Source organism: Lolium rigidum, chromosome 7, assembly GCF_022539505.1.
Source record: "Lolium rigidum isolate FL_2022 chromosome 7, APGP_CSIRO_Lrig_0.1, whole genome shotgun sequence".
NCBI lineage: Eukaryota > Viridiplantae > Streptophyta > Magnoliopsida > Poales > Poaceae > Lolium > Lolium rigidum.
This window is the reverse complement of record NC_061514.1, coordinates 322,983,087-322,994,455: the sequence shown is the minus strand read 5'-3', so window position 1 is coordinate 322,994,455 and position 11,369 is coordinate 322,983,087.

Genomic DNA, 11,369 nt, shown 5'->3' with positions numbered 1-11,369 from the left:
ACCACCTTGGACATGCGCCGGTGGAAAGGATTGCCGGCGCACCACATTTCAGCCGCGCCGGCGATGAAGGACTACTGCCGGCGCACCTCGGGGAAAGACTCGCCGGCGCTATTTCCGGCATGGCCCCGGCCGATTCGGGCCAGGCCCAAGAATCATTGCTGGCGCACCGGCACAGTGGTGCGCCGGTGGAAAATTTGCTATTGCCGGCGCACCCCTGGGCCGGTGCGTCGGCAATGATTCTTGGGCCTGGCCCGGGGGTGATATAGCCGAAAGGGTATGTGCTGCCGGCGCACTAGCCCGGGGTGCGCCGGCGTAACCCGGGCAGTTATTTCTGCTCAACAACCACTCCCCCCACTACTACCACTCCACTCCTCCACACAAACCCGAGCCTTCTCCCAACCCAGCTCATTTTTGCCCATTTCTATCCCCAATTTCACCAATTTGACCAAACAAAATCATATTTTTTGAGCAAATCTTCCCTTCCTACATGCATCTCCCACATCCCCCTATGTAGATCTAGATCTACTATCCCGCATTGACCGCTCAATCTAGATCTAGATCTAGAAAGTCGGCTTCCATACGCCATTGTCGCGGCGCGTCGTCTCGATCTTATCGACGAATATATCAAACAAATAGGTGATTAATGAACAAATTAAGGAATGAAATCGATGTATGTTGGACATTTGAAGAAAAGCTCTCGTGTGTGGCATATATATATGTTGTGCTTGTGCTTGTGTGTGTGTTGGCGTTGAAAATGAGTTGCCAACGTTGCGCCGAAATGTTGATTCTTCAAGTTTCCGTTTCGGCACATTTCTGGCGCTCCTATGTCCTACCGTGTAGGAAGGTCATGCCGAAATTTTCCGTGAAAACTACCGACGGATGCATGGTTCTAATGAATTATGTAATCTTACCATGCAGGCGATAATGGTTATCGAGATGAGTGAAAGCATCATGATGAGATATCTGAAACACGCGATCATCGACATGTATGAAAATAACCGCACGGAGGTATTGTGTCCGTGCCGGAGATGCAAACGAGGGAAATGATTTGACCCGTATTCAGGCAAATTGCAGGGGCACCTGCTCACTAATGGTTTCATGCATGGACACACTCAATGGATGAGTGATGATGGCGCGGAGGTCAATGGGGCGACGGCGGCAGGTGGTAAAAATGGCCGGCAAGAAGGAGGGCATCATGATACTGATGACGATGAAGAGTTTGTCGCACATGACGATAACCTTGACGACGACAATAACCTTGATGACGACAATAACCTTGACGACGACGAAGAGGTGCCGCTAGCTTCGCCGTGCGGGACCCTCATCTTCAAGATCTGCTTCTCGAAAAGACGAAAGGCGCCAAGCGGAAATCAAAGCTTGAGCAACTCGAGATAGACTCGAATACTCCGTTGTACGACTCAGGTCGCGGGTTGGGGGAGTCTCGCTTGAGAGTAGCTCTCGATGTGCTGCGGATGAAGGCGAAACACGGATGGACGGACACAAGCGTCGACGACATCCCGGAATACGTGAAAGATCTCCTTCCCCGCCGGGAACACGTGTCCCGGTAGTCTAGCCGAGGCCAAGAGAATCACGTGCCCTCTCGACTTACCCCACGAAAAGTATCACGCCTGCATCAACGACTCGTATCATGTATCGCAAGGAGCACATGGACAAGACCAAATGTCCCGTGTGTGAAGCTGAACGGTACAAGAAAGGGAAGAAGAAAGCTCCTCGGAAAGTTGTGTGGTACTTCCCGCTCGCCCCCGGCTTCAACGGTTCTACGCGGACCGCAAGGAAGCAAAGCTCATGCGCCGGCACGCGAAAAGAAAGGAGGCAGTGTTGAATGATAAAGAGCGGATTGAGCACCCGAGTGCCGACGCACCCTTCCGATGCAAGCCGATGGAAAGCATTAGACAATGAATTCGGAAGTTTTGGGGCAGATCCCGAAACATCAGGTTGGGTGCGAGCACGGACGGATTCAATCCGTTCGGAAACCAGAGCAAGCACACATAGCACATGGCCCGTGTTTGTATGGATCTACAACCTCCCGCCCTGGCTGTGCATGAAGAGGAAGTACATACGAGATGAGTATGCTAATTCAAGGGCCGACACGGCCCAGGAAACGATATCAACATGTATCTCGAACTATTAAAGGAGGAGCTTGAAACGTTGTGGGCGGAGGAAGGGGTAGATACATGGGACGCCGTCGCGGAAGAATATTTCCCTTTGAGAGCCGCGTTGATCACGACGGTGCAGGACTACCTCGGATACGGTTACATTTCGTGCCGAGTGTGCCATGGACACAAGGCATGTGTCGGTGCATGGAAGAGACAATGTTTTTGCAGCTTGGTAAGGATCCCGGCTCTTCGAAAACAGTTTACATGGGGCATCGAAGGTGGCTACGAAAACCGACCCGTGGAGAAAGCGTGGAGATCCGTTCGATGGTACAAATGAACCCCGAGGACCTCCACGTAAGAAGAGCGGCGAAGAGATCGATACATTACCGAAAGGTTGGAAGGAGTGCCCCGCGCCGGGAAAGATTCGTCAAAAGCCTGGAGAGAAGAAGAAGAAAAAGGAAACGACGCCGCTCATTGGTGTATGGAAAAGGAGGTCCGTGTTTTGGAACTTGCCGTACTCGGAAAATTCTCGATACACCTCACCGCCTTGATGTCATGCATATTACAAAGAACGTGTGCGAGAGCTTGCTTGGCACTCTTCTCAACATGCCGGACCGGACCAAAGATGGGCCGAAAGCAAGACAGGACCTCGAAAGTTTTGGGCATCAGGGAAGAGCTTCAGATCCCGCCGGCCCAAGAGGGACAATCGGAGGAGGAGGCGGACGGCGGTCAGAAGCGCAAAAGGATTAAGCAGCCAGACTATTACTGTCCCCCCTCCTGCTTCACTTTTAGTCCGGCCGAGGTCGATCAATTTTTCAATTGCCTTGTAGGAGTCAGAGTGCCCTTCGGTTACTCCGGCTAATAAGCGGATACATGGACCCCAAGAAACGAAACTTCAGCGGCATGAAGTCTCATGACCGTCACATGATGATGACGCAGATTCTTCCGGTTGCAATCCGAGGTATAATGGATGACCATGTCCGTGCAACGCTGATCGGGCTCCGTAACTTCTTCGACGTCATAACTCGGAAGTCGATAAGCGTGAAGAAACTCGCAAGGCTCCGGGAAGAGATCGTGGTGATCCTATGTGAGATGGAGATGTACTTCCCGCTCGCATTCTTTGACGTGATGGTCCATCTGTTGGTCCATATCATGGATGATATCGTCGATCTAGGGCCGGCATTCTTACACAACATGATGCCGTTTGAAAGAATGAATGGGGTCATTAAAGGATACGTTCGTAACAGGTCACATCCAGATGGAAGCATCGTACGTGGCTGGCTCACCGAAGAGTGCATCTCTTTCGCACGAATTATCTAGACATCGAGGACCCTGTTGGTTTGCCTCAAAACAAGTACCTCTCGTAGGTTCGAGGGAGTAGGCCACAAAAATGGAAGGAAGGAACTCGCACGTGCACATGTCCGGGTCGGAGTTCCGACTTTGACAGTGGCCAACTTAGTAGCGCTACAACACATTGACTTGATCGATCCTTGGTTGAAAGAGCACAAAACCATGATAGAGAACAGTGGCAAGCCGATGATGACGGAAGCAGAAATATACGAGAGCACAACTCCTCTTTCGCGCGCTGGTTCAAAGACCACATTGATGCTAATCCCCCACCAATGGATTCCGACAAGGATAAACTAGTATTGGCCTTGTCACATGGCCCCGCGCCCAACATCATGACTTACCAAGCGTACGATATCAACGGGTACACATTCTACACGGAAGAAAAAGACAAGAACAAGTGTTTACCGTAACTCGTGGGTAACGATGGATTCTCGGACGGGTGACGTAAAGACTAGATACTACGGAAGAATCGAGGAAATCTGGGAGCTTAGCTACGCTGGGGAGAAAGTGCCGATGTTCCGTATCGGATGGGCTAAGAGCGTCGAAAAGAAGACCGGTATTTCACCACCATGTTTCTACCCGAAGCCAACAAATCAAAGTCCACGAACGCCACCGCGCAGAATGAGCCATGGGTACCGGCGGAACACGTGCACCAATGCTTCTTCATAACCGACCCATCCAGGCCTAGCCGTGTTATCGTGAGGAGAGGCAAGAGGACCATCGTCGGAATGGATGGAGTCGCCAACGAGGAAGACTTCGAAGGACAAGTCGGAGACCCAATGATGGAAGAATCCGAGGACGAAGACACAACATACACCACAAGAAGAAGCAGGACCACGCTACCGAGGTCAGGTCGACCCTTCAAAAGAAGAAGTCACGACACGGGGCTAAATTATTCAACGACGAGCAAGAAAAGCAAGAAGAAAGCGAAACACTCTTCTCAATCAATGATGTAAAAATTTATTTGCAATCTATAACTCATATTTTGTGTAATTCATAACTACTCATATGGTCATGGCCAATATTTTATGTATGACTAATTAATATTGTGTTGGTCAATATTTTGTGTATGTATATATAACTCATATATATATCTTCATGTTTTTACATAACTCATGCATATTGCTTCATTATTATCTTGAAAAGATAAGAAAAATAAAATACTACAGTATTTGGGGTAAAAGAAAAGAAACATACAATAAAGAGAAAAGAAATAAATTTTTGGGGTAAAAGAAAAGAAACATACAATAAAGAGAAAAAAATACTACAGCTGATCCAGGGTTATTGCCGGCGCACCAGGCTTATTAATTCGCCGGGGGTATACTTGTCCTCGGCGAACCAGGTATGTGGTGCGCCGGCAATAACCCTGGATCAGCTGTAATTAGGACTTAACCTTTTTTCCCCTTCTTCCTTCTCCCCGCACAGCCACATCTCCAACCCCCACCGTCGATCGAGCGCCGCCGTTCTGTCGCCACCTCAAGTCCCCCTCTCGAGCGCCACCGTTCTGCGCCCCGCCACCGCCCTCCACCATCCCCTCGACCATCCCCCACCACCTGCCCCGTACGCCGCCGCGAAAGACCCGTGGAGAAGGAGGTGCCGTGCACCATTGGAGAAGAAGGTTGCCCGCGCGAGGGGACGTCGGCGCCGCCGTTGGAGAAGAAGGAGCCGCGCGCCATTGGTGAGCTTCCCTCTCCCCTTCCCTCTCCCCTTCCCTCCCCCTTCCCTCTCTGTTTAGGGTTCTTCCTCATCTCCGGTGACCCAAGCCGGTTAGGGTTCTTCCTCGTCTCATACCCTGGTTCATTTAATTCGTGTTTAATACCCTGGTTCATTTAGCTAAAATGCAAGAATGGCATCAGTAAAATTTAATGCTTTTTTCATACCCTGGTTCATGGATGATTACCTTTGGTTAACATTGCAAGAAATGCAAATTTTAATTGCTAGCAGTAAGGAGGTTAATTGCTAGCAGTAGCAAAAAAGGAAGTTTGTTTACTTAATTTAAATTTGATGTCCAACAAAATTGCCCAAAAAGGAAGTTTGAATGCTAAAATTGGTTTGAAAAGCTAGCAGTAGCTTCAAATGCTAGCAGTATTGTTCTCTGGTTTTGGTTCTTTATGTTCATAGAAGAATGGCTGATATTGGAATAATGCATGATATTGTTGGTGCATAGAAGAATTTCTGGATAATCTTGTTGTTGCAGTCCATGCTATTATAAGTGGGTACAAGCTCTGTATGTTGTATGCTCTCTTGTTTGAAACTAAACCAATTTTAAAATGAACCATATATATGTCACTTGATTTAGTTGCAGGTTGCAGTAGGAAAAAAGAAAATGAACTTTATATATGTTGAAAATGAACTTTATATATGTTGGTTTAGTTAATAAAATTTGCTAGCAGTACATGGTTCATTTAAATGAAATGAACACTAGTTGGCAGTAGCAAATGCTACTACTGGTTCATTTAAATTCTTGATTCATGTTTATTAAATTTTTAGGGTTCATATATAGCAAGAATGCATTCTCTGGTTCATTTAAATGCCTAATGAAATGCATTCTCTGGTTCATGCTAATAACAAGAATGAAATGTTGATATACAAAATGAATTGCTGCCACTGTAGGTGTTGCATGCTCATGCTAATAATATGAATGAAATGCAAAATTGCTTGCTCATGCTCATGCTCCTAACAAGAATGAAATGCAAAAATGCTGCCATAAATTGCTACTGGTTAAAAATGCTCAATTGTTTAGTTCAAAATGCTCATGCATGCTCACTTGGTTGTAAATTAATTTGGTTCAAAATGAAAATGCATCATTACCTACTGCCAAAAAAAGAAAATGAAATAGAGGTTTGGCTCAAAATTGATTTTACTTGCAGTAGCTAAAATGAAAATTGATTTTGTTTAGTTAATTGGCCAGTGCATGTACAAGGTGAAGGAATGTCACTTTAATTCCACTTTAATTCCACTTATAGCAGCAGTTGCTACTGCTGCTATATATGCAGTAGTGGTTCTTCATTTAAATGCCTACTGCCAAGAATTGGTTGATATATAAAATTCATTGGTTGATATGCAAAAATTCATTGGTATTTGCTTCTTATTTTTGAATACATAAAATGCCTCACATTTATTCACTAGCAGTAGGTTTACTTTATTTAAAAAGAACAAGTGATATGTTCATTCTCTGGTTCATTTAAAAAGAACAAGTGCTATGTTCATTCTCTGGTTTTAAATGGATGCTGTCAACTGATGTACACTGTTAAACATAGCTGGTGCTACTGTAAGAACAAGTGCTATTTTATGCTACTGTAAGTGCTATGAAATGATTTTGTGTCAGGAATTCAGTATGCATATAAAATGATTTTGTGTCTCTGGTTAAATGCATGCTACTGAATTTGTTCTCTGGTTTGAAAATGAAATGCATGCTACTGGCATGGTGCTGCTGATGTTAAGTGCATGATGATGTATATGAAATGATTAAGTGCATGTTGATGTATATGGTGCTGTGTATGCTGATGTATATGGTGCTGTGCATGCTGATGCAATGGTGCTGCTCTCCACACTAAATGATCAAGAATGAAATGGTGCTAAAGTATATGGTCTTCTTTTTGCATTTACGTACATTTGCAGGGATTGAGTTGCTATTGAGTGCCGGAATGTCGATTCATTTCCGTTCCGGCAATTCTAGCACTCGGCATGACCAATTTTTAGCAAAGGTCATGCCGAATTTTTCCGTGAATTCTAACTCTTTTTCATCTTCTATTAGTGCAAGCCACCATGTCGTCTCAAGAAGAGTTAGAGGAGCACTACAATAGGCACTTCTTTAGGACGGAGGAGGATGCCGAGGCCGCTGGTGTTGGCGGCGACGAGGACCATGAGATGGAGGATGCCGCTGGGGGTAGTGCCGACGAGCCGAGCGGCAATGAGGCAAGCGCCGCCGCCGGGGGTAGTACCTACGAGCCTAGCGGCGATGAGGCAACCGGCGACGATCCTAGCGGCGCCGCTGGGAGTACTGGCACCGGGACAAGTGGAGCCAAGAGGCCGCGGAAGGCAAGGCGCCAAAACACGGTCGGCACCGGCGGGAGACACGATCCACGAGAGGTGGACCCCGCCGGTGGTTTGCCGGTGGAGCCTAAGGATGTTGCCAAGGGGTACGGCAACCAACCGGCATGTATCCTCCGAGAGGTCGTCAATCTCAACGAGACGGACCTCCGAGCTGAGAGCAAAGCGCCTTTGCGAGCCCAGCTCATTGCGAGGTTGCACGCACGATACAAGTTCCTAGGCGACTACGCCTCCAGTCATCAAACCAACAACATTGTGAACTCACAAGCCATCCTGAAGTTCACCAAACACCTCAGCAGCTATAAGTACATGGTGCGGAAGCTGAATGCTGAGGGCAAAGGTTTCAAAGAGGTCCACTCCGCCTTTCCGCATGTCACCCAGGCGGACTTTGATGCTTTTGTGGCCAATGAAGAGCTACAAGCAACCAAGAATCGCAAGTTGTGGGGGAAGGAAATGCGGGAGCTTAACATCGGCAACCACAACCTTGGGAGCCGTGGGTACGAGGGAAAGGAGCCCTATTGGGCGAAGGAGGATGAGGCGTATGTAAATGCCGGCATTGAGAACCCCTGGCTCAAGTACAAGGACCCGCTTGAAAGAAGATTCATCAGGTCCCGGTACCATAAGAAGAAACTAACCGGGGAACTTGTCACGGACCCGAAGGTCGTAACCGACATAATTTGGTTCACGAACGACCAGAAGGTCCTAGCGTTGGAGAAAAAACTGGTAAGCAATTTACCGGTTTTATTAGATCAAGTATCGTTCATATAATAGTAGCAACATTTCTAAATGGTTCGCGTTTCTTCCGTAGGAAGAAGAAAGACAAAGACTTTCTCAAGGCTCCCAAGGTGACGAAGGCTCCTCGTCCCAGGCGTCGACGGGCAGGGTAGCCTGGGACAAGCCTCTCGTACGGGCGCTAAACATCGTTAATGAGCATTCACCGACGAGAAGGCCGCATAGAGGCCGTGTGGTCGGCGCCGGTACAGGCTACAAGCATGGTCACTATGGCTTGTCGTCCGCGGCCGATAAAAATGCGCGTAATGAGAGGAAGCAGCGGGAGGCAGAGGAAATGAGGGAGTCAATCCTAGCCCAAGTCCAAGCTGGTTTGGTACCGCAACTGGTACCGCAACTCAAAGCTACACTCGTACCTGAAGTCAAAGCTGAAGTCACCGCTGGAGTCCAAGCAGATTTCAACACTCTACAAGCGTGGTATGAGGGTGGCAAACAAGGCCCCCCCCCGAAAATGCAAGTGGTTAGCTTCAACGGCAGCAACTCGATGGTGCCGCCGTCCGCCGGCAATGACAATGTTATAATGGAGACTCCTCCGGCCGCCGGCAATGTTGCTGGTGCTAGGGATTCACCGTCCATGCCGGGTAGCAGCCCCTCCGTCACATGCACGCCCGCCGCCGCATGTGCTGGCCCGTCGACATTAGCCGAGCTCAACGCCCTCACGGTAATTAACTAATGTGTACATCAAGTTAATATATTAGTTTCGTCATCCTTGCCCTCTCTCTAACGCCATACACATGTTCTCGCAGGCGCTCTCGACGCCATGCACCTTTTTGATGAGAGTAAACGACGAACTCAAAGACGTCGCGAGGGGGTCCATCATTCGGCCCCTGGATAAGAAGTGGCACACACGAGATATGGCGGATGACGTTTACCGGGTTGAAGTGGATCGGGCGTTACCGGGCTATGAGGATTTGTTTCCTCCTAATCAACCGCATGGTGCCGATGACGATAGCCCGTTGAATCTGGCCTCACCGAAGGGTTGGGTACTGCTATGGCCGAAGACCCTAATTCGGATCAACACCTACTCGGGGTCGACGGCAAGCAAAGACAAGCACCTTGCGGCGCCACATGTCGGCGTCCCTCCACGACAGCCCGGCGGCGCCCGTGGTCATCGCCCCACCGGAACGGCCAGCTGCGCCGGAGGTCGGCGCCCCACCACAACAGCCAGCCTGCGCCGGAGGCCGAGGAATACGAACGTGACAACTTCCAATGGGATATTCCTACGTCTTCACAAGTTGTCCATGAGGATGCGCCGGGCTTGAAATATGTGTGCTCCAAGAAGCTGTTCGATTCTCAAGAAACGGCCGAGGAGGAAAATCCTGAGGAGGTCGCCACCGCCGCCGTCAAAAATATGTTGAGCCCAAACACACTCCGTGCTACGGCCACTACGGCGATGGAGGGTCCATCAGTACAACCCAAGAAGAGGAAGAGGAAAAATAAGAAGGACGCCCAAGACAAGGCGGCGGCGGCCAAATCCAAGGACAAGGTCCCACTCCTTGACAAGTTGCCAAACAATTGGCGACCTCCGCATCACTTGGGTCAACCGATGTCTGCCGGAGCATGTCGTGAAGAAACTCACCCCGGATATGAGGAGCTTGCATGAGACTGTCTTGCATGTGGAGAACCTTCTTCTCAAATCAAAAGATCCTCGGTTACCCTCTCTTCGTGGCGAAGGTGCCAACTGGCATGAACTTCGTCGAGAAGTACCCCGCGGACTTGTGCTTCATCCGGTTCAACGACATCTTCAGCATCTATCGCATGCAAGCGCTCCACTTTAGTGTGGTTCGCCTAGTTGCTCTTAGCTTGTCTTCCCAGATTGTTAAGGAGGGGACGCCGACCATCGCGATAATGGACCCCTTCTATATGCGGGAGAGCATCATCCGCAACCCCGGGGATCGCGCGATTGCCACCCGAGCAGGTCGAGGATTTCATGCCGGCGAACATTAAGAAGGGCGCCATTCTCATCCCTTACTTCCCCGAGTAAGTAATCACTCGCTAGTCCCCCATCACCATTCTATCCTATATCTCCATTTGCATTTCCAAAGGTTAATCCGTGTGTTTTCCGCAGAGACAAGTTCTGCACCCTCATCGTCGTGCACCCGCAACACTCGCATGCAGCCTATCTCGACTCGGGTAGGGACCGCAAGAAAGACTACTCCCACATCAGGGCCCTTCTCAATGATGCTCTCACCGGCTTCGCCAACAAGGCAGGCCCCCTCAAAGTAGAGAGGAAATCCCGAGGAGGCTTGGTCTTAACCCACACAACCAACTTCCCCTGCCTCGGGCGATCGACGCCCGACAATGGGATGGACGCGTGGTACGCCATCCTTCAGATGCAGGAGTACATAAAGTACGCAGATGACATGTTGCTGCCAGAGAATCTCAGAAACAGGTTTGCAAACATGGTGGATGTCCCTGATAGAGAGATTAGAAAGAACTGGGGTCGCATCCAGCAGTTCATTTGCACGATAATCCTGCAGGATGTCAACAATAGGTCTGGCGAGTTCTTCTACGGCTATGGTCTACCACCTAATGACGAGATAGACCTCCGCTTGGAGATGTCGCGTGATGAGAGGCCGTTCAACTCGCTTGAGGGCTGCCGTCCATTCCCCCTAGGCGTACAACCTGATCCTACGACGGGAACACTTGCTAAAGCTTGAACGATATGTCCTTGAACTTCCGTACTCGTAATAATTGCTATATATTCCCATAGAATCGACTAGTTGCTTTTATTTAGTTGTATGAATGTGCATGTGAACATGTGTCCGTAGTTTCATTTACTTTGCTATATATTTCAAGATTATGGCGTACATAGCTTAATAATTATTTGCATTTACTCGACCACTACTTGCCTCGTATTTGGAGTTCGCCGATGATTAGAATGTTCGGTCAATCGTACACTCGGGGGTGGAGCCGGTGAGCCTTGGTGCGACGGCCACAAGTATCAATCTATTGTGCATCCTACCTAGCCTCACCGACTCCATCCCTGGATGTTAATATTTGTTTCGACCGACAAAGTATGAGGCACGCTATTTAATTCGTACTACTTGTCTTCTATTT